Raw genomic sequence first — 24,391 nt, forward strand, 5'->3', positions numbered from 1 at the left:
TCTGATAATTAATCCAAAATTATTGGCCTGAAGCTCACTTTTGGACATTAATGATTCAATAATTTATTTTTCTTTTTTGAACGGTTGATATCTTTTTGTAGTCCCAAAGCGCTCACACTTGAGTTCCCGAAGCAACTCAAATCCACTACACTTCAATCAGCATATTGCATTCTGTGTTCTTACCGGAACCTCTCTTTTATGAACACACCATTCATAAACTAAATTGAACCTAGAGTTTCAAATTTAGTGCCTTTGAAACTCGAAGTTTTCATAAAACAATACACCACTGAAAACCCGAATTTTTCATGTATACCATGTCTTAGAACCTGAATGTTCTAACTTTGATGCTTATGGATGGTTCATTCCAAAAGCACCAATAACAATTTTGTTCCCTCTAATTCAGTGGATTGTCGAACCGTCACAAGTTCGATTTCCTTATTTGGACATTTTTAACAGAAACCACGTTATGTGGGTACAAGACGTGAATATCCACTTGACTATCAAGAAGCTGAGAAACCATTGAAGCCAACAATGACATAAAAGAGCTGAATAAGCCTTTACCATGATCTTCATTCAAAGACCTATGCTCGAAGCATTACAAATGGAAGCACCTTCATAACGACGATTTCATAGCTCTTTGGCTCGCTTCTACGGACCATCTAATCATGCAAGACATTGCCTGAAGCACACCATGATTACGTCCATGAATGAGTACGATTCTGAAGTTATAAATCTGATAGAATTTCGACTCGAGAATACTTTTTCTCGTCCTTCCAGGTTTCTAACTCGCTATTGAAGCAGCAATGTAAAGAGCGGAAGTTTACCAAATTCTTGAATTTGATTACTACCATACTTGCGAGACAAAGGTACCCGAGCAATTCGACTGGGAGATATCGAAATGTATAGACCTAGTTCTGCTGTAGTTTATCGAATGGCTTAACTAATTCGGTCAAAGCCTACCAAGTATGATGCCCTATTTCGGCAATGATGCACCAAAGGGCATGCTTTGCTTCGACAGAGATGCATCAAATAATATTGCTCTACTTCGGTAGAGGCCCATCGAACAAACCCCTCCAGCTTCAACTGGAGCCTACTGAACCCAAGTCTGGGTCTGTCTCTCTCACAATCCAATTTCGAGTTTATTTTTACAACCTATGGTAGAATCATGGCATGCCAAGGTCTGGCATTATGCTTGAAGTGTGATTCTTGGCACCTAATACCTAAAACTTTAAGAATAAGGATATTCCTAAACCTTAACCCTGAAGAATCTACTTCTGTCTTGATGGAATAGATCATTGGTTATGCACCTGTTCATGCCCTTACCAATGTCGTTGAGGAGTACCATTCTAGTAGTCAATATGTGAAAGTAATTTTGCTCTACCAAACACCATTGGAAAAGCAGAATTTTAACATGGATGGCCTATTGGCCAAATTCCCTTAGTAATTTTGGTTTACTTTGTGAACATTTTTTTTATGTTCTTGGATTCACATTTGGTGTTTGTTTTAGTTATGGATAATCTTATCAATCTATCCTAAAAAATGAGTTAATTGAATCATGTTTCTTGTATACATATGACCAAATTCAATTAAACACGTGATTAGGTACGAATGTGGGACAATTAGTTGTCTGAATGAATGCGATACTACGCACACTAACTTTACACCTAAATGACAACTCTAGCAACGACTTCAGGTCTATCCAACCTGATTAAGAGCATTGGCATACTCCTATTTGTATGAATGGTACTACATTACCATTTCAAAGACCTTATATTCTCCCCGTTTTGGAAGAAAGTCGTTGAGTCTTAAGGATATTCGAGAGAACAATGATCATAAATAAAACCACTAAAGAAAATAGAGTTGACTATTTTGCACCACCTCTAAAAGTGAGCCTGAAGCTTTGCTTTGGGGCCAATGAGCTATCTCCCAACTGGGAACACGCCACATGTGGCCAGCCTGAAGCCGGGTGATTCAAGCAGTTTACTTGCTTTAGCATGAGCGTTTGGAACACTTAGGTTGAACAATGATGCCACGATGCATGTCCTTACCAAAGTAAGGATCTTGTGCTTTCAAGCACACTTGCCAAGCCTGCTCATTTGGGAAATTGATTTTTTAAATCATCCCTAGCAAAGATACGAAACAACTCTCTTATCATAGTGGATTCAAAAGAATATATGTGGACTAATCCAACCAAAATGCAGACCATATAAATACTTATGGTTTTGGTTGATGAATTGACAAATTGGTCACATGTTTGCCCACACACATTGTTGCTAAACCTGCTGGCCAATTTTAAAGGTTCACCACCCTACTTATCCCGAAAGTTTATGAGACTGGATAATGTCGGAGAGTTTATATCAACGGTTTTCGATAACGTATTGCATGTTTTTTTGGGTTTATAATTGGACATCGAATTCCCATGTTTACCCCATAACAGCCTTACATGGTGATCATAAAGCGAAGTTTAATTAATCGCCTGGACCTTGGCGAACGCACCAAATTTTCAGTTTCTACCGAGCGCTATTGAATCTTGTACGTAGCTATGTTGGTCTTCCTTGAGGTCTATTGCCATACAACCATTTAGATGTTACAGTTGGTTATTGGGTACGAACTTGATGTTTTTTGTATTTACACATTTGAGTGTGCATTCCATGTGTGAAGTTATGCTGCTGCAACATACCAACATATGTCCTCAAAGAAGAATGTGAATCTTTGTCAATTATGGAATTCCTTCAAGCTCTCTTAGAGCCCTAGCAATCGATCTCTTTACCGCTTATTTGCGGATTGTCACTTCAATGAGATAGTTTTCCCATTGTTATGGGGAGAACGTCAAAGTTCCAGTAGAATAACGTGAATTTGCGTAGCCGTTGCCCACTATGTCTTATCTCGATCCTCGTACCGTACAAGTATGATAAGCAAGTGCGATGTATTTTAGCTTTCATAATGTTGTCCCAGACGCATTCCTTTGATCTAGCTAAAGTGACGAGATCATGTACCAGCTACAAACATGCTTTCAAGGATAGATGTATGTAACGAATGTCGAGTCAACATCCCTAAACGGTGTGCCACCACTGTTGGATGGTTTGGCCACCCCTGTTGGACAGTCCGGCACATCGACGGATAGCTAATCGATCTGTGTTTGGCTGGAGCATGACAGATCACTTGGTTCATAGGATTCACTTCCCTAGAAGAGGAAGGTCTTAACACAAAATGAATCTATACTCGATCGTTGTCTCAAATCATTTCCATCTCATGAGATTAATTCGGATTACTCCCGAGACTTGAAGTTCTTGGTCCAGTATACTAGTTTGGACGAGTTAATGGAATTGAAATGAGATTACCATCGATGCTATTTTCATTTATATGGTAGCTATTAACATAAGTGAAAAATGACGATATTAAACCGTGTTCCATTGATTAGTGTGTTTGGACTTATCGTTCCTAGACTGCCCAAGGTAACCTGTTGTGTTACAAGTAGGAAATGAAGCATAATGAGATGAATGAAATAGTGCGATATGATATCTCAAACGCCTTGTGATTGACTGTAGCATTATGAAATGTGGTTAGTATTTCTTCATAGGGGATATAGATATGGAGATTTATAAGTAAGTTCCCGAAGAATTACATGGACTAGTTCAAATAGTTTGAAACCACAGAACACCCTCTCAACTTGTTTGAGGCATTCACTTATGGATTAAAGTAATCCGGCGGATGTGGTATACCCTTCTAGTGAATATTTGATTAGTTAAGGATATGAGTTATGCCCTTGAATGTTAAACTATGAAGTCTTATTCTGAATTGCTAGAGTTATAGTGTATGTAATTGACATGAATGGAAGAGCTTGAGAAAACTGCCTCACACATTAAGACAGAATTTGAGATGAAGGATATTGGGAAAACTCATTTATACCTTGACCTGAAATTCAAGTGTTGTTCTAAAGGTACTTTGGTCTACCAGTTGAACTACACCTTAAAGGTGTTGCCTTCGAGTATACCTATGATCTTCCATACGCTATATGCTAACGAGACCCTTGAAGAGGATATGGGATCTGAAGTTCTATATCTGAGTTCAACTTTGCGGTTGTTGTACATAGCTTATTGCAATTAGAAAGGATATCTTCTTCGATGTTGATCTATTGGTAAAGATGCAGCATCATGCATACATGCAACCACTGAATTGGTATTAAAAATGTTTTTCCACTACCCTGAAGGTACTACGGATTTGGGCAAATCCCAATGCATCTCAAGTAGATCCGACCGCCTGATCCTCAGAATGATGCTTGCCTTGTTTGTTATGCTAACACTGGTCATTTATTAAACTCGCACAAGGCAAATCCTTGAATAGTTATGTCTTTATCATTAGGGATATCGCAATATCTTAGAGGTCCATGATATGACCTTAGTTGCAAATCTTCGAATCGTTCCAAGACTCACCTTACTTCCTTACGCCACATATGAGACATGGTTGAGAGCTCTTGTTGAGCATATTCAAAATACTTGCTGGTTTCATCCATCGTTGAGTCTTGACGACAATCCATGAAGACTGTGCCGCATGTATCCACCCGACCAAGACATGAAACATCAACGAAGTCAACACGAAGACATATTGCGTCTACATCACATAAGAAAAACATCAGGAGATTGAAGTCATGTGATAAGAGCATATTTATGCGAATTAATTAGCTTGTTTCCTTGCATTTACTTAATTAGTTCTTAGTTATTTTAGTATTTTAAGCTATTTTCGTGTGTTTGTAGGTCCATAGGCCTTATGAAGCAATCAGGTGCATTTTGGAGCCTTTTGAAGCAAAATTGGGCTTGGAATGGATAACATATGCTTGGAGCAAAAGGAATGGACGAAATTGAAGACTTGAAGATGTTAGGAGTCCAAATCAAAGAAGGATTCCTACTCAAATGAGGATTCTTACTTGAAATAGGAAAGTTAAGCCAAAGTTTCCTATTTTGGTTTGACCTTTCGTAATCCTAAATGTCCCTAAGTTCCAGCAACATTGAAGGTTTCCTATGCATTCTAGGACAAAAACCAAAAGTTCCTTGCACCATTCTAGCCTTGCCGCACCACTTTTCCCTTTCCCCTTCCATTCTCCTTCCTTGCCGCACAAGGGAGACCTTCCCTTTCCTATTTTCTGCACCAAATCACATTCCTTTTTTAACTCACCACCTTTCCTCTTTCCCTTTGCTTTTGCCGCACCCTATATTCCCTTTCCTTTTGATTTCTGATTTTGACTTAGTCTTTTTCCTAGTAGTTTTAGAAATAACAATCCTTTGACATTAATAAAACTTTATTTCCTTTTCTCATTGGATTTCTGCTGCACCTTTACCTTATTTCCCTAGGGTTTTAGATACTTGGCTATATTAGAGAAAGACCGTATTGCATTTGTAATCCTAAAACTGAATAGGTTATCCACCTCTTCTGATTAGCTTGGGTAACCATGACATACTGTTAGGCGTCAACCATGGTTTGTGGAAGCCCTAAAAGTGTATTATCACTAACGGGAGAATTGAAAGTAAGTTTCAATTCACAATCGATTTGAAAGAGTTTGAATCGCCCACTGCCTCGCTAAAAGGAACCTAATGGATCGTACACCGTGTAAGGTAGAGATTGAAGATTCAACGGAGATAAGTAAGAATAATTAAATGGTTTAATTGTTTATGGCAAGGATTAATTAATATGATTATTAATCAAATGAATAAGTTCGTTAAAAGACCTCGGGATAGTTTTGGACCTTAAGGCCCAATGGGCTTCGAACGTCAAGTCCATTGACTTAAGTTGTATGACATCTTAATGAATAATGATTCACAAAGGCCCAAATAGCCCAATAAATCCCATATGGCCGGCCATTTAGAGGAGGGTAGTGAACTTGGCTTAATTGCAAGTTTGCCACTCCATTGTGAGGTGATATAAAGACATCTTTATAGCCATTTCATCCTAAGGGTTTTCTTAGGAGTAACGATGAGAACACAAACCTCCCTTTGCTCTAAAAGAGGCCGGCCACCCTTGAGGAAAACATATAGCAATCTTACTTCCTCAAGGTCACTCATTTCTTCTACAATATGCCTTGGTGTGGAGACTTAGAGGTTCTCAATTTTGGGAACTTGGAGAAACCTTTTCATCCATCCAAATCCATGGATCTAAGATGCAAGGAATGAAGGCCCTCTCTTTGGGTGATTAGCCTTTGCTTATGCAAAGAGGAATCTACAAAGGTATTGATTTCTCAACTCACTTTGTTTTGAGTTGAGTCTTGGTTCACCTATCTACTAGGCTTTGAAGTTCATGGGTTAAGTTTTGTTTTTTGAGTGCATATAAACATGATTCCGCCTTTTAATTGTTAATTGCATGTTGTTGATGTTGCTCAAATGAACTTGTTTTTCACAAATCTTCCTTCAAGTGGTATCAGAGCCTAAGTCTAGTAGTTGGTGAATCCTTTTGGGTTTTGTAGTTCAAAGTTTGTGATTTGAATGTTGTAATTGTTACAAGCTTTATTCTTGCTTCTTTGAATGTAAATTTTGTTAGAAAATTTGCCATCTCAAATGTTGTAGATGTAGTTCATATGAGCATGAATTTTGGAGCTAAAATTTGGTGCCATGTGTTTGGGGAAATTCGGCCAAATCCAAAGGGTGGATTTTTGGGTTCTTGTTTGACTTGTTAAAAGTGTTTTAAAGTGACTTTTGGAACCCCTATGTACCCTAGTATGGTTGTATGTTATTTCCCTTAAGTTTGAGTGGTTTTGGTATGTTTTTGGGTGAAGAATGTTCATGGAGCTCTTATGGGTTTTCATGGATGTTCTTCATTGTTCTTGATATGTTCTTGCCATGAACAAAAGGTTTGGTGTTTTGATTCAAAGTTTTGATTTATTTCATAAAGTTTTTGTTTTGAAATATTTCTTATGTTTAAATATCTTAGATATTTGTTTTGAAAAATTAAAGAAATTTTAGTGGGTAGGTGTGTAATGATTTATTCCATTTCACACACCCCACTTACAAAACTTTGAAATTTTTTTATATACTTTGCTTCAATGGCCGGCCACCCTACTCAATAAGGGTCCTTGTGGGGCTTTTATGCAATTACATAAAGTTTTGATACTTTTGTGTATTTGTACTTTGACCCAAAAGTTTACGTTTTTACGTAAAGGTCCAAAATCACTAAAAGGACAAATTGTTTTGCTCCTTTAATGAAGTTTTAGCTTTTGTGGAAATTTTTGGGTTCTAGTTGTAATTACATGAAGTAGTGGACTTTTGTGTTTTTACAAAGTGACCCCAAAAGTTTAAGTTTTGCAAAATGGCCCAAAAGTTGAGGTCATAGCATTTTGGCCCAAATTAGGTAGAACAAAATTGTTTTGTCTCTTTAAATGAGAATTGGATTTTCATTTCATTTAGCTCCATCTAAATCAATTCTATGGATACAAAAACCAAATGAAAATGTTGCATTCAAGTTTAATTAGTTAAAGCGTTAATTAATTAAAGAAAGGATGATTATGAACCTAAGCCTACTATAATTGAGCTATGTGAATGGCCGTTTCAAATTTGTTTGAACCATAGGAATGTGTAGATTAAATTTTGGTTGTAATTTGATATGATCAATTGTTGTAAAAGAGCATAAGCTCTTCTTTACTTTAAAGTAATTTGATTTGATCAATTGTTGTAAAAGAGCATAAGCTCTTATTTACTTTGAAGTACTCCTTTCTTGTTTTATTCGATATGCATGAAATTGGAGTAGTTGGGTCCAACGCCCAATAAGACAACACACCTTAATGTGATTAAACGCGTAACTAAAATCAATCACCATCCCTAGACCGAGATTCAACACAAGGCTCGTGTTGGATCTAATCAAAGGTTCATAGTCATCCTAAGGCCCTAAGGCAACTATATAGTCCATCAATGAATGCAAATCTTATGTTAGTAATACCATATAGTCTTGCTTTAAAAACCGTTTTAAAAGCATAGTGGGAGTATTATATACTACTAAATCAATCATATGGACCAATAGTTGTAATAGGACCAAAATGTTTTAATTGGATTAAAATGTATGTTTATATGTGATGAGACCTAAAACCCTCAACAAACCATTATTAAGTTGATAAGCGAGAGATGCTTTGAATATCTCTTCGTAGGCCTTCCACCGTGGTGGGCTCCAATCGTTTGTGACTCATGCACCGGCTTCACCCTATAATGGGGAAGTACAAAGTATGTGCTTACATCCAGGAGGAGTCCATAAACATATGATGAGGTGAGTGTAGACAACGAGTATGACCAACATGATATAATTCTGAGGTTGTGCTTGAACCTCTACATAAACTAAGCATGGTGGGAATAACTTAACTAAGTGCAATGGTGCCAACATGATATAATTCTGAGGCATTCATTCTCTAGAGGCCAAACTAGATGGGTAATTACAAGAGTTGTAAATGACTAAAGTATTATTCTCTCATCATTATTTTTGCTAACCAAAATGATATAATTCTGAGGTGGGCTTGGTAATGGTGAGTCTCCCATACCCTGCTAAGAGTTCAACAAAACTCTCGAATTCCGATGAGGGATATGGAATTTGCCAAAAATAGTGGGTGGTGCTATTTGATTTAAAGACCCAAATCAAATGGCTTAAAATCAATCAATTTATATTCGTTATGTATTTGTTTACCAATATATTTGCAAACGCTATCCAAAACTTGACAAAGAAAAACCGAAAGCTTTAGTTTCCGAACTTGGTACCACAATCCCATAGATTGTCTTGAATGGATTGTAAAAGTACCTAAGTAGTCTCATCCTCACAATCTTCCTATTGATAATGTATCAATGGAAGAACATGTTAGATAAGTCTACCATGAAGAGGACAATGCAAACTCTAGTGCTTGTCTCTTTGTTACACGAACAAGGAACTTGAGAAGTAAGCACAAGGGCATGGACACTTTATGTGCCATGATTCTTCACTTACAAATTGTTGTATGAAGAAATGAGAGTTGCCTTGAACAACTCTTGAAAGTTTGTTATTATGTTTAGAACATAATGGTTGGTTGACAAAAATAGTCCATTTATATGGACTTATGATGATTTTGAATCATTGAGTGTTGAAGTGTTAAACCACTTAACGAGACAGAAACTAGGCAAGGACTTCACCTTTGTGTCCCTATCCTAATGGTTCACTAAGTTTATTGTAAACTATATAGTGAACAATAACCGCACGCTCTCCAAATCGTTTGATGTGTATAACACATTTGAAATAAGTTTCAAGAGAGATAGTGGGAGTTTAGGGACCATGACTATTGTAATCAAAAGGGAAGTCAAATGAAGAAGGCAAAATAACTCCAAGGGAACAAACTTTCTTTATGAAAGGATGGACATTGGAAGGGGTATTTGCAAGAAATGTCTTGCAAGTGTCAAGAACACACCTTTCGAATCTAACTTCTTTAGATCGCATTCTTCCAATCACATATTCCTTGGACTTATCGTTTAAGCATATAACATTTATATGAGACGGCTCAAACAATAATCTTTGCCCTTTACATTTAAACTACATTAGTTTGAAATGTCCGTAAAGTATCATCATATGATTGGTTTTAGGGCACATTTCCAACAATCTCCCACTTGCACTAGAGCCAATCAGCTTAGTCATCATTGATGATACCTCTTCTGTAATTCATTTCATAAATGGCTGAGTAGTAGGCCTAAACAATGGATATTTATATGTTATCCATAGAAGCAACCTTGAGAATAACGACGTCACCATTATACATGATTCTCAATCATGTGGTTCAGTCTCTCATTTGAGTTCGGACCTTGATTCCCTGGCTTGAGCTATCGCCCCATTAGTGTCATACACTTTCTGGTTGGAACCGAATGGAGAGTTCATGAATGAACTTTCCCATCCAAACAACAATGTTGTAAGCTTCTATATGGCAATATATTTTGCATACATGATGGAACACATTAAAGTCATTTACTTTTAACGTTTCCACCCAAATATCTCTTTAGTCATAATAAAGAGATATCTCATTATCACTTCATTCATAATGAAGAGATATTCTATGATGGATTAGATTCATAATCTAATACATTTACGCTTCCATTACGTTACTCTAATTCTTCCTCATTCTTGAGGAATCCATCCTTAGTATTTCTTAAATACCTAAGGATTCACTTGACAGTTGCCATGGTTCTGATCCTGGGCTTGCACTGATATCATCTTGTACCGTTCTAGGTACAACTTATATCAATGTTTTCATACAATATGTAATACATAAATCACCTTTCTGCGTATGCATAAAGGATTCTATTTACGCATTATTTCTTTGGGAGTCAAAGGGTACATTCCCTTTGAGAAGAACAACTTCCTAGTCTCACTAGAATTGTCATTCTAATTGAAGTTTATCATCATATGAGAAACTTCCTAGCATCTCATTGTCTATTTTAGGGATTGATATAATCCAATTATATCTTGAAATCTATCATTATAGATTTCCATCCCATGTATATAGACTATGTCTCCCATATACATTCTATCATTATAGAATGTTTAAAGTCATAACTTTAACGATGAAGAATTCCTTTCATTTTCAAAATTAATATATATCATGTATATATATTCAAATTTAGGAATATGATCAACTCCCACTAATCTTTTGTAAACCTAGTAAACAAAAGATTCATTTACATCTTTATGAGAAATCAAACAATTGATCTTTTCTCATAAGATGCTTATAGCTCCCACTAGCTTGCTAAGATCCATGATGGATGGATCTCTACAACTAACATGTCTTAGAAGTATATATCATATATATATATGGGTAATTGATAATGTCCAACGAACTAAATCTTATTTATGTTCATTCTTCTCCTAATGGAGAAATTCATTATCTTACGATGCTACTTTCCTTGATATTTTTCAAGGAAATTAATCTAAAGTGTTACTTTTTCCTTGGATCAAATCTAAGGAGGTAAATACTTTAGACGTCTTACTCATCTACTTACATTTCTTGAATTCTTTGAAACCTTTTGCAAAGTATTCGGACTTGTGTTTATTCAAAATAAACTATAGTCCAACCGAGAGTGATCTTCGGTGAATGTCATACAACATGAGTAGTATTATGTTGTGGACAAGTGCCACTAACATCTAAGTGAATTAACCTCAACAACTTTGTGATTCTTTCTTCTTTCCAAAAGAATAAAGATTTGAACATTTCGCCTCTATACAATTTTAACAAGAAGGTATTGGATCCGGATCTAACGATCCAAAGCATCCATCTATGACCAACTCGGAACTTATGTTTTAGAGGTATCACAACTCGGTTGGGATTAGTCACTACCTTGCAACCTTTTGGGTTTTAAGCATCATCGTATTCTAAACAGTTAAACTACCACATCATCTCTACAATAGAGACAACCAATTAAATTACAATAATCTAATTATTGATTAATAAAGAACAATGTTTTGTCAAACAAAACATTTATCCATCTCTACTATAGTGACGGATTTAAGTTCCTTAAAATTGGAATGTAAAGACAATCTTTAGTATTTTCCAATTTCTTTGGTAGTTCATATGAGGAAGTAAGTACAATCCGCTTTCGCAGAGATCTATATTTTATTCACTTTCCGAATGTGAAGTACTTTCTCTTCTCTCATTAATCTTCTACCTTTTATTAGCACACTTTTACAACAATTGTAAAACATAGTTACTAATACGGAATCAAGCATTCAAGTAGAAGAACCAACTGTTTTGAACTATTTCAAGAACATATTACAACACCTTCGAAAGGTGTGTTCTTGACACTTGCAAGACATTTCTTGCAAATACCCCTTCCAATGTCCATCCTTTCATAAAGAAAGTTTGTTCCCTTGGAGTTATTTTGCCTTCTTCATTTGACTTCCCTTTTGATTACAATAGTCATGGTCCCTAAACTCCCACTATCTCTCTTGAAACTTATTTCAAATGTGTTATACACATCAAACGATTTGGAGAGCGTGCGGTTATTGTTCACTATATAGTTTACAATAAACTTAGTGAACCATTAGGATAGGGACACAAAGGTGAAGTCCTTGCCTAGTTTCCGTCTCGTTAAGTGGTTTAACACTTCAACACTCAATGATTCAAAATCATCATAAGTCCATATAAATGGACTATTTTTGTCAACCAACCATTATGTTTTAAACATAATAACAAACTTTCAAGAGTTGTTCAAGGCAACTCTCATTTCTTCATACAACAATTTGTAAGTGAAGAATCATGGCACATAAAGTGTCCATGCCCTTGTGCTTACTTCTCAAGTTCCTTGTTCGTGTAACAAAGAGACAAGCACTAGCGTTTGCATTGATTAAGGGTTGTTCAAAGCAACTCTTATTTCTTCATACAACAATTTGTATTTGAAGAATTATGACATTAAAAGTGTTGTCCTTCTCATGTTAGACTTATCTAACATATTCTTCCAATGATACATTATCAATAGGAAGATTGTGAGGATGAGACTACTTAGGTACTTTTACAATCCATTCATGACAATCTATGGGATTGTGGTACCAAGTTCGGAAACTAAAGCGTTCGGTTTTTCTTTGTCAAGTTTTGGATAGCGTTTGCAAATATATTGGTAAACAAATACATAACGAATATAAATTGATTGATTTTAAGCCATTTGATTCGGGTCTTTAAATCAAATAGCACCACCCACTATTTTTGGCAAATTCCATATCCCTCATCGGAATTCGAGAGTTTTGTTGAACTCTTAGCAGGGTATGGGAGACTCACCATTACCAAGCCCACCTCAGAATTATATCATTTTGGTTAGCAAAAATAATGATGAGAGAATAACACTTTAGTCATTTACAACTCTTGTAATTACCCATCTAGTTTGGCCTCTAGAGAATGAATGCCTCAGAATTATATCATGTTGGCACCATTGCACTTAGTTAAGTTATTCCCACCATGCTTAGTTTATGTAGAGGTTCAAGCACAACCTCAGAATTATATCATGTTGGTCATACTCGTTGTCTACACTCACCTCATCATATGTTTATGGACTCCTCCTGGATGTAAGCACATACTTTGTACTTCCCCATTATAGGGTGAAGCCGGTGCATGAGTCATAAACGATTGGAGCCCACCACGGTGGAAGGCCTACGAAGAGATATTCAAAGCATCTCTCACTTATCAACTTAATAATGGTTTGTTGAGGGTTTTAGGTCTCATCACATATAAACATACATTTTAATCCAATTAAAACATTTTGGTCCTATTACAACTATTGGTCCATATGATTGATTTAGTAGTATATAATACTCCCACTATGCTTTTAAAACGGTTTTAAAGCAAGACTATATGATACTACTAACATAAGGTTTGCATTCATTGATGGACTATATAGTTGCCTTAGGGCCTTAGGATGACTATGAACCTTTGATTCGATTCAACACGAGCCTAGTGTTGAATCTCGGTCTTGGGATGGAGATTGATTTTAGTTACGCGTTTAATCACATTAAGGCGTGTTGTCTTAGGGCGTTGGACCCAACTACTCCAATTTCATGCATATCGAATAAAACAAGAAAGGAGTACTTCAAAGTAAATAAGAGCTTATGCTCTTTTACAACAATTGATCAAATCAAATTACTTTAAAGTAAAGAAGAGCTTATGCTCTTTTACAACAATTGATCATATCAAATTACAACCAAAATTTAATCTACACATTCCCATGGTTCAAACAAATTTGAAACGGCCTTTCACATAGCTCAATTATAGTAGGCTTAGGTTCATAATCACCCTTTCTTTAATTAATTAACGCTTTAACTAATTAAACTTGAATGCAACATTTTCATTTGGTTTTTGTATCCATAGAATTGATTTAGATGGAGCTAAATGAAATGAAAATCCAATTCTCATTTAAAGAGACAAAACAATTTTGTTCTCTACCTAATTTGGGCCAAAATGCTATGACCTCAACTTGTTTGGGCCATAGTGCAATTAACCTCAACTTTTGGGCTATTTTGCAAAAACTTAAACTTTTGGGGTCACTTTGTAAAAACACAAAAGTCCACTACTTCATGTAATTACAACTAGAACCCAAAATTTCCACAAAAGCTAAAACTTCATTAAAGGAGCAAAACAATTTGTCCTTTTAGTGATTTTGGACCTTTACGTAAAAACGTAAACTTTTGGGTCAAAATGCAAATACACAAAAGTATCAAAACTTTATATAATTGCACAAAAGCCCCACAAGGACCCTAATTGATTAGGGTGGCCGGTTTTGAAGCAAAGTAATAAAAAAAATTTCAAAGTTTTTGTAAGTGGGGTGTGTGTAATGGAATAAATCATTACACACCTACCCACTAAAATTTCTTTAATTTTTCAAAACAAATATCTAAGATATTTAAACATAAGAAATATTTCAAAACAAAAACTTTATGAAATAAATCAAAACTTTGAATCAAAACACCAAACCTTTTGTTCTTGGCAAGAACATATCAAGAACAATGAAGAACATTCATGAAAACCCATAAGAGCTCCATGAACATTCTTCACCCAAAAAAATCCCAAAACCACTCAAACTTAAGGGAAATAACATACAACCATACTAGGGTACATAGGGGTTCCAAAAGTCACTTTAAAACACTTTTAACAAGTCAAACAAGAACCCAAAAATCCACCCTTTGGATTTGGCCGAATTTCCCCAAACACATGGCACCAAATTTTAGCTCCAAAATTCATGCTCATATGAACTACATCTACAACATTTGAGATGGCAAATTTTCTAACAAAATTTACATTCAAAGAAGCAAGAATAAAGCTTGTAACAATTACAACATTCAAATCACAAACTTTGAACTACAAAACCCAAAAGGATTCACCAACTACTAGACTTAGGCTCTGATACCACTTGAAGGAAGATTTGTGAAAAACAAGTTCATTTGAGCAACATCAACAACATGCAATTAACAATTAAAAGGCGGAATCATGTTTATATGCACTCAAAAAACAAAACTTAACCCATGAACTTCAAAGCCTAGTAGATAGGTGAACCAAGACTCAACTCAAAACAAAGTGAGTTGAGAAATCAATACCTTTGTAGATTCCTCTTTGCATAAGCAAAGGCTAATCACCCAAAGAGAGGGCCTTCATTCCTTGCATCTTAGATCCATGGATTTGGATGGATGAAAAGGTTTCTCCAAGTTCCCAAAATTGAGAACCTCTAAGTCTCCACACCAAGGCATATTGTAGAAGAAATGAGTGACCTTGAGGAAGTAAGATTGCTATATGTTTTCCTCAAGGGTGGCCGGCCTCTTTTAGAGCAAAGGGAGGTTTGTGTTCTCATCGTTACTCCTAAGAAAACCCTTAGGATGAAATGGCTATAAAGATGTCTTTATATCACCTCACAATGGAGTGGCAAACTTGCAATTAAGCCAAGTTCACTACCCTCCTCTAAATGGCCGGCCATATGGGATTTATTGGGCTATTTGGGCCTTTGTGAATCATTATTCATTAAGATGTCATACAACTTAAGTCAATGGACTTGACGTTCAAAGCCCATTGGGCCTTAAGGTCCAAAACTATCCCGAGGTCTTTTAACGAACTTATTCGTTTGATTAATAATCATATTAATTAATCCTTGCCATAAACAATTAAAGCATTTAATTATTCTTACTCATCTCCGTTGAATCTTCAATCTCTACCTTACACGGTGTACGATCCATTAGGTTCCTTTTAGCGAGGCAGTGGGCGATTCAAACTCTTTCAAATCGATTGTGAATTGAAACTTACTTTCAATTCTCCCGTTAGTGATAATACACTTTTAGGGCTTCCACAAACCATGGTTGACGCCTAGCAGCATGTCATGGTTACCCAAGCTAATCAGAAGAGGTGGAGAACCTATTCAGTTTTAGGATTACAAATCCAATACGGTCTTTCTCTAATACAATACTCTTGACCACATTGTTTGGTTTGATAGTTTATTCATGTCTACTATCCAATGTGAGTCTTGTGCTTATATGATTACCTTGAATGTGATTTGGAACACATTCCTAAATCTCATTCATACTTTGGCCAAAGATTCTTAATCATATCATAGAGTATTCTCCCTCAAACAGTTTGAAGGTTAGAGATCCCTTGTTGCGCATTCACTTGCCTCCATGGCTAAGTGGCTTAACCCCAACGATGCCATGGACACCCTCCTGATGGAGTGACTTTGACATAATCAAAGATTAAGGACCTAACCACAAGACAACTGTGATGCCTCAGGTCAAAAGACTAATTTGCATTATCCCAACCATGAGTTCTCATGTGACATGAATATGAGAACTCTTCGTTGATCATGTTCAGTGAACTCATTCTCTATTGAGCACCTACGTACTTGTCTTGATGTCACACACACCAATGACTCGATGTTGGAAATGTGCCCTAAAACCAATCATATGATGATACTTTACGGACATTTCAAACTAATGTAGTTTAAATGTAAAAGGCAAAGATTATTGTTTGAGCCGTCTCATATAAATGTTATATGCTTAAACGATAAGTCCAAGGAATATGTTATTGGAAGAATGCGATCTAAAGAAGTTAGATTCATGAGACCATTCTTTCGTTGACACATCCTAAACGTTCCTGATCATAGGATTGTCAATTGGGCATTGACAGTCCGTTAAGATCAGTACGTGCTATGTCTTCTCACAGGTAGAGTAACTAGTCTCGAGTCATTGGTGTGTGTGACATCAAGACAAGTACGTAGGTGCTCAATTGAGAATGAGTTCACTGAACACGATCAATGAAGAGTTCTCATATTCATGTCACATGAGAACTCATGGTTGGGATAATGCAAATTAGTCTTTTGACCTGAGGCATCACAGTTGTCTTGTGGTTAGGTCCTTAATCTTTGATTATGTCAAAGTCACTCCATCAGGAGGGTGTCCACGGCATCGTTGGGGTTAAGCCACTTAGCCATGGAGGCAAGTGAATGCGCAACAAGGGATCTCTAACCTTCAAACTATTTGAGGGAGAATACTCTATGATATGATTAAGAATCTTTGGCCAAAGTATGAATGAGATTTAGGAATGTGTTCCAAATCACATTCAAGGTAATCATATAAGCACAAGACTCACATTGGATAGTAGACATGAATAAACTATCAAACCAAACAATGTGGTCAAGAGTATTGTATTAGAGAAAGACCGTATTGCATTTGTAATCCTAAAACTGAATAGGTTCTCCACCTCTTCTGATTAGCTTGGGTAACCATGACATGCTATTAGGCGTCAACCATGGTTTGTGGAAGCCCTAAAAGTGTATTATCACTAACGGGAGAATTGAAAGTAAGTTTCAATTCACAATCGATTTGAAAGAGTTTGAATCGCCCACTGCCTCGCTAAAAGGAACCTAATGGATCGTACACCGTGTAAGATAGAGATTGAAGATTCAACGGAAATGAGTAAGAATAATTAAATGGTTTAATTGTTTATGGCAAGGATTAATTAATATGATTATTAATCAAATGAATAAGTTCGTTAAAAGACCTCGGGATAGTTTTGGACCTTAAGGCCCAATGGGCTTCGAACGTCAAGTCCATTGACTTAAGTTGTATGGCAACTTAATGAATAATGATTCACAAAGGACCAAATAGCCCAATAAATCCCATATGGCCGACCATTTAGAGGAGGGTAGTGAACTTGGTTTAATTGCAAGTTTGCCACTCCATTGTGAGGTGATATAAAGACATCTTTATAGCCATTTCATCCTAAGGGTTTTCTTAGGAGTAAAGATGAGAACACAAACCTCCCTTTGCTCTAAAAGAGGCCGGCCACCCTTGAGGAAAACATCTAGCAATCTTACTTCCTCAAGGTCACTCATTTCTTCTACAATATGCCTTGGTGTGGAGACTTAGAGGTTCTCAATTTTGGGAACTTGGAGAAACCTTTTCATCCATCCAAATCCATGGATCTAAGATGCAAGGAATGAAGGCCCTCTCTTTGGGTGATTAGCCTTTGCTTATGCAAAGAAGAATCTACAAAGGTATTGATTTCTCAACTCACTTTGTTTTGAGTTGAGTCTTGGTTCACCTATCTACTAGGCTTTCAAGTTCATGGGTTAAGTTTTGTTTTTTGAGTGCATATAAACATGATTCCGCCTTTTAATTGTTAATTGCATGTTGTTGATGTTGCTCAAATGAACTTGTTTTTCACAAATCTTCCTTCACAAAGGACGACCCTTAAGGTTTAAGAGAGTGGTTTTTATTGGCCTACAATGTTTAAGGATGCTCGAATGTTTTGCTTAACATGTGATAGATGTCAAAGAACAGGAAACATTAGTGCAAAGGATCAAATGTCGCAGGTTCCCATCTTTAATGTGGAGATCTTTGACATTTGGGGTATTGATTTCATGGGACCCTTTCCACCCTCATATGGTTTTACTTATATTTTGCTAGCCGTTGATTATGTGTCAAAATGGGTGGAAGCCAAAGCCACCCGTACTAGCGATTCTAGAGTGGTTGCAGTTTTTATCAAGGCTAACATCTTTTCCAGATTTGGCATGCCGAGGGTGTTCATAAGCAATAGAGGCTCCCACTTTTGCAATTGGACCATTGAGGCGCTGTTTAAAAAGTAAAATGTCAAGCATAGGGTTTCCACACCTTACCATCCTCAAACTAGTGGCCAGGCCTAAGTTTCAAATAAAGAAATCAAACAAATTTTGGAGAAGACCATTGGACCAACAAGGAGGGACTGGAGCCTACGTTTGGAGGATGCACTGTGGGCATATAGAACGGCCTATAAAACACCACTTGGGATGTCCCCATTTCGGCTCGTCTATGGGAAACCGTGCCATCTCCCTGTAGAATTAGAGCACAAGGCACATTGGGCTATCAAGACATTCAATATAGACATTGATGAAGCTAGAATTCATAGAAAGCTCCAATTTTATGAACTTGAGGAAATCCGGAACGATGCATATAAGAATGCTCGAATCTACAAGGAGAAAACCAAGGTATTTCATGATAGGATAATTCGTGGCAAGACATTCACCATTGGACAGAAAGTGTTGCTCTTCAATTCCTGTCTACATTTGTTCCTTGGTAAGTTACGTTCTAAGTGGATTGGGCCGTTTGTTGTTACTAATGCTTTTCCCCACGGTGCAGTTCAAGTTAAAAGCTTAAGGAATAACGGCGAATTCAAGGTGAATGGGCATCGTTTGAAGCCATACTATGAGAATGGCGTGGGGTAGATTGTGGAAGAAATCCCACTCACTGTCGTGGGCCCTATCCAAGCCTAGAAGGAAGTTTCGTCCGGCTGCAAGATGTTAAAGCAGGCGTTTCTTGGGAGGTAACCCATGCATTCCACTAGGAATGATGGACTTCTCACTCTAAAACCAGATTTGCGTTCCTATTCTCTTTATTGTTTTCTTTTTTTCCATGCTTTGTTAGTAGTTTGTTTGTTTGCTTTTGTGTCAGTCTATGCTTGAAACATTAAGGACAATGTTTGGTTTAAGTGTTAGGGGGGGTAAACAAGCTATTTTTGCATGATTTTCGTGGGATTTATTCACCTATCACTTCTAATGTTGTTACTCACTGTTTTTAAGTGTTTTTGTGTCATATAACAGAAAAAGAAAGAAAAAATCGAAAAAAAAAAACAGTTTTGAAAAATACCAAAAAAGAGTTGTTTTTGTGTGTTTGTTTGTGTCTTAGGGTACCTTCCAACACAATGATGAGGATTTGGTGTTTAATTGCATAACTATTAAAGAAAGTTACAAACATGGATGGAAGTTTGATATACTCTTTGGTTTATGCTTGGTTATAGTTATAGTTTACAAATTCACATGTAATCACAAAGGAAAAATCAGTTTTTGTAACATGCTTGAAGGAAGGAACTCAAACTAACGCTACATCCCTGAGAGACTTGAGCCTAAAACGTTCTTTGAAGAGTTATTAATCTGTGATGTTTTTGTTTTCTAAAGTCGTTGCATGATCTCATTATTCCTTGCTTGGTTGCTACTTAGAAGGTGTTTTATCACTTAGTTCCAAATACTAGAACTCATATCCGTTTCATTCAAAGCATAACATTGATTTGTGATAGAATTAAAAGCACACGACAAAGTAGCACACAAATGACCTATTAATTTTCCTTATTAACAATAAGATTTGTCAATTGTAGCATATGAAAATAAGGGTCTTTCCCCCAGAAGATTGTTTTATCTAACTACTTAAAATGTCACAAAAACTGAGCTGCTGTCCCTACTGGCCAGCCACCAAAAAATAATTATTAGACCAACTTGCACTTATCTAAAGTCTACGAAATTTTATATGAAAACACTAGACACACAGAGCTACACTCACACAAATGTTTGGGATTTTTGGAGTTGATTTGCTCTTTAAATTAAATCGAACAAAAACAGGGCAAAAACAGATATTAAGTAATAAAAATAGATTGTAGTTCACAAGTTAAGAAAACGAGTTAGGGGAATTGCTATCCACCACCAAATAATCATGCAAACATGTTATGTTTCCTTCAAATTCCTTCTATTTCCGGATGAAGATGCTCAAGTTGGCTCAATGTTAGAACTCAACCTATTACTCTTTCTTATGTAGTATGTTAAGAGAATGGTGTTTTCAACTTAACTTAGTCCCTAACATGCAATCTAGAATGGTGTGTTCATAGATTTAACAAGTAGAAATCATTAAGAACGAAAAGAGTTTGAGTCATCACAAGGCATCGTAAGTACTAGCATTGTCTTACTTATCCTAGAAATTGATTCACATGTTAATCGCAATTAACAAATACTACTCTAGAACATTGATAGGAGCATAATTAGGCGACTTACTTAGCATGTTTTCGTGCATTTATATTGTTAATTCCTAGTTGTTTTAGTAGTTTAAGCCATTTTCGTGTGTTTTTAGGTTCATATGGCTAAGGAAGCAAAAAGATGCATTTTGGAGCATTTTGGAGCAAAATTGGGCTTGGAATGGATGGCTTATGCTTGGAGCCAAAATGTTGGACGAAATTGAAGGCCTTGTATGCACTTTAGGACATACAACAAAGGGCCTAGCCCATTCTCTCTTAAACCAACCCCAAGGCCATGCATTCCCTTCCAATTCCAACATCCACAATCACTTCAAAGCCATGCAAAACCTTTCAACACCCTAGCACATTCTCATTCATTCACATGTTTTCATTCAACCACATACACTCATCATCATTCAACCTAGTTGTCACTCACATGCTTCCCCATTTCATTATTCATTCACCTTTCATTCAACCTAGTTGCCACTCACATGCATTCACACACACTTCACACAAACACCTTCCTTGCCGTGCCTTGCACTCCCCCTTGCATTTCTAGCATTTCACTTCATCATTGCACCACATTCTCCCTCTTTAATTCACATGCATTCATCATCATTCACCCTAGATGCCACTCACATGCCTTCACATTCATTTCCAACAACAATCACTTCAAATGCCATGCATTCACATGCATTTCCAGCAAGAAAACACCCTTGCCGTGGCTACCTTTGCTTTCCAGCTTTCCCCTTGTGCAATTCCAGCATTTCACTTCATCATTCCAGCCACCAAGACATTATTTCTTCATCATTACACCACATTCCAGCCTTGCCACACATCCATTACCTCAAAACAACACAAACACACCATCACACAAGCTTTGCCGTGGGTTCTCTGCAATTCCAGCATCTATCCTTTCATTTCCACCACTCCCCAACCCTCCAAAACACTATCCAACCACTCCCCATTGATGCGAAAATTATACGCACACAAATTAAACCCTCTTTTTGTCAATTGTAGTATAAGTATAAGTAGGGATCGTTCTGGACCGGGGATTAGGAGGGATTGTTAACCACTTGGATTTGACTTCAAAAACGTAAAAACAAGTTTAAAACACTATACTAAACTCGAAGAATGCAAAACTAAAAGTAAGAAAGATTAAGACTAAAACTTAAACAAAATATGGGGGGGGGGGGATTTAGGTTTGGACGAGATTAAACTAAAGTGGATAGATTGCAAAGAAAACAAATTGTAAATACAAAATTGACGGAAATGAATGGATGGGAAAGCTAGCTAAGGGGTTCATCTCCACATATGTTATACTTGCATACAAAACGATGTCTAATTGCTTTTCAATAAACCATGAATTCTCAACGCCCCGGGTTAATTAGGTCCGCTTAAATTAACCGTCAAGTTTTCCTTAAGTTAATGAATTGGATGATTGCATACGACAATCCAAAGCATTCCTCACAAGTTCCCTACATGAATTGCATAATAGAGATACAAGCAAGAATCATTAAGCATCATGAAAACTATAAGTGTTGACGAGGCATTCGTTACTATGATTGCATGAAACTTATGCCAAGAATATGTTTAACACGATTGTTTATAAGCAACCTCCACTACTTGTGAATATAAGTTCATAACTATTACGTGAAACTCACTTATATTCTAGCGTCTTTCATGCATGAAAATTAAGCGTTCATTCTTAATAAACATACATAAATAGGTTATCAATCAAACAGTTAAACAAATTGAATTCACAACTTATGAAACGTAATTAAAAGTAATCAAATCATATTACAAACATAAACATAGTTTCGAATTACCCCCTAGCTAAAGGGGGTTTAGTTCCTCATAACTTTGAAATCAAAGAAACACCTAAACATTCCAACAACTCAAAACTTTGAATTGTATGAACGTTTAAGCACTCTTTTCTTCCATTTCTCATACGTACAAAACAAAGAGAATTAAAATGAAACTTTGAAATCAAAGAAACACCTAAACATTCCAACAACTCAAAACTTGAATTGTATGAACGTTTAGGCACTCTTCTCTTCCTCGTTGTTGTAGCACAAGGTTTAAGGATAGGTTGGTTGGGGGGATGGAAGTGTTGGGGAATTATGGAAACGGATGAGGATTGGTGGAAATGGAAGATGGTTTTTGGATTCTAAGGGAGAAAGGAATGTGTTTGTGGTGTGTTGTTGTGTTGTGATGAGATGATGAATGAATGAATGAATGCAAGGGTATTTATAGGAGTAGTGGAGGGAACATATAGGGAGAGAATGGATGGGAGAGCATGTGAATGATAGCTAGGAGAATGATTAAAGGGGTGTGAATTGGTGGTGCAATGATGAAAGAATAAGTGCATGTGTGTGTTTTGTGTTGGAATGAATGTGGATGCATGATGAAAAGTTAATAAATAATGCATGTAGGGTTAGGAAATAAAATCATAATTTAAAGGGGGGATGATTAAAGGATGTGGCTAGGTTGGAAAGGTGTGGAAGATGGATGGAATTAGGGGGAATGCATGGCAATGATGGGGAGTTCTTTGGTGATGAATGCAATGATGAAGAGTGAATAAATAATGCATGTAGGGTTAGCTAGGTTGGCTTTGTTTGGGTGCATGTGAGTTAAAGAGGGAGAATGTGGTGAAATGATGAAGTAGGAAGGTGGAAATGCATGTGAATGCATGTGAGTGCATGTGTGTGTGAATGGGTGTTTCTTGATGGTTTTGGGGTTGTGATGCATGTGAATGCATGTGGCTAAGGCTTGTTGATTGGGCTAGAGGTTTTGCATGGCTCAAAGGATTGTTTGATTGGGCTAGGCCCTTTGTTTTATGTCCAAAGTGCATACAAGGCTTTCAAATTCGTCCAACACTTTGGCTCCAAAAATATGCTATCCATTCCAAGCCCAATTTTGCTCCAAAATGCTCCAAAATGCATCTTTTTGCTTCCTTAGCCATATGAACCTAAAAACACACGAAAATGGCTTAAACTACTAAAACAACTATGAATTAACAACATAGATGCACGAAAACAAGCTAAGTAAGTCGCCTAAATATGCTCCTATCAAATTCCCCCACACTTAGTTTTTGCTAGTCCTCGAGCAAAACAAAATAATAACAAACAAACAAAACGACACTAAACAAGTAAAACACAACCTAAACCTTCCAACAACCGTCTTAGGGATTTCCAATGCACATGACATGTTAAAAATCATCATTCCCACAGATTTTAGTCATCTTCACACTTAAGTACATTCTTAATCATAGTCACCACATACTATTTCACAATTAAGCATTTAAAACCATGTTTTGAATGTAGTAACATGCCTTAGAGAATTTGCTCAATTCCTTACAAGATATGCACTCGATTTTCACTCAGATTTTCTAACTACACACCCTAATCTAGTCATATGTGAGAAGATTGATGTAAACATGAAAACGAACACTCACATATATGTATCACAAAGAACGCAATTTCTGGAGTTAATAAGCATGTTTAGATATGATCTCATGAATGGAATGCTACTACTTAGACGCGAGAACCAGTGACACCATATGCTCATACCAAATTCAAACTCCACAATTGAAATGCACAACACTCAAGATAGAAGTCAAGGGTTGTAACGGGGCTT

This window comes from the organism of the source record quoted next, unplaced genomic scaffold (assembly GCF_019419815.1).
Source record: "Pyrus x bretschneideri cultivar Hongxiangsu unplaced genomic scaffold, Pyrus_bretschneideri_v1 Contig8, whole genome shotgun sequence".
NCBI classification, from domain to species: Eukaryota; Viridiplantae; Streptophyta; class Magnoliopsida; order Rosales; family Rosaceae; genus Pyrus; species Pyrus x bretschneideri.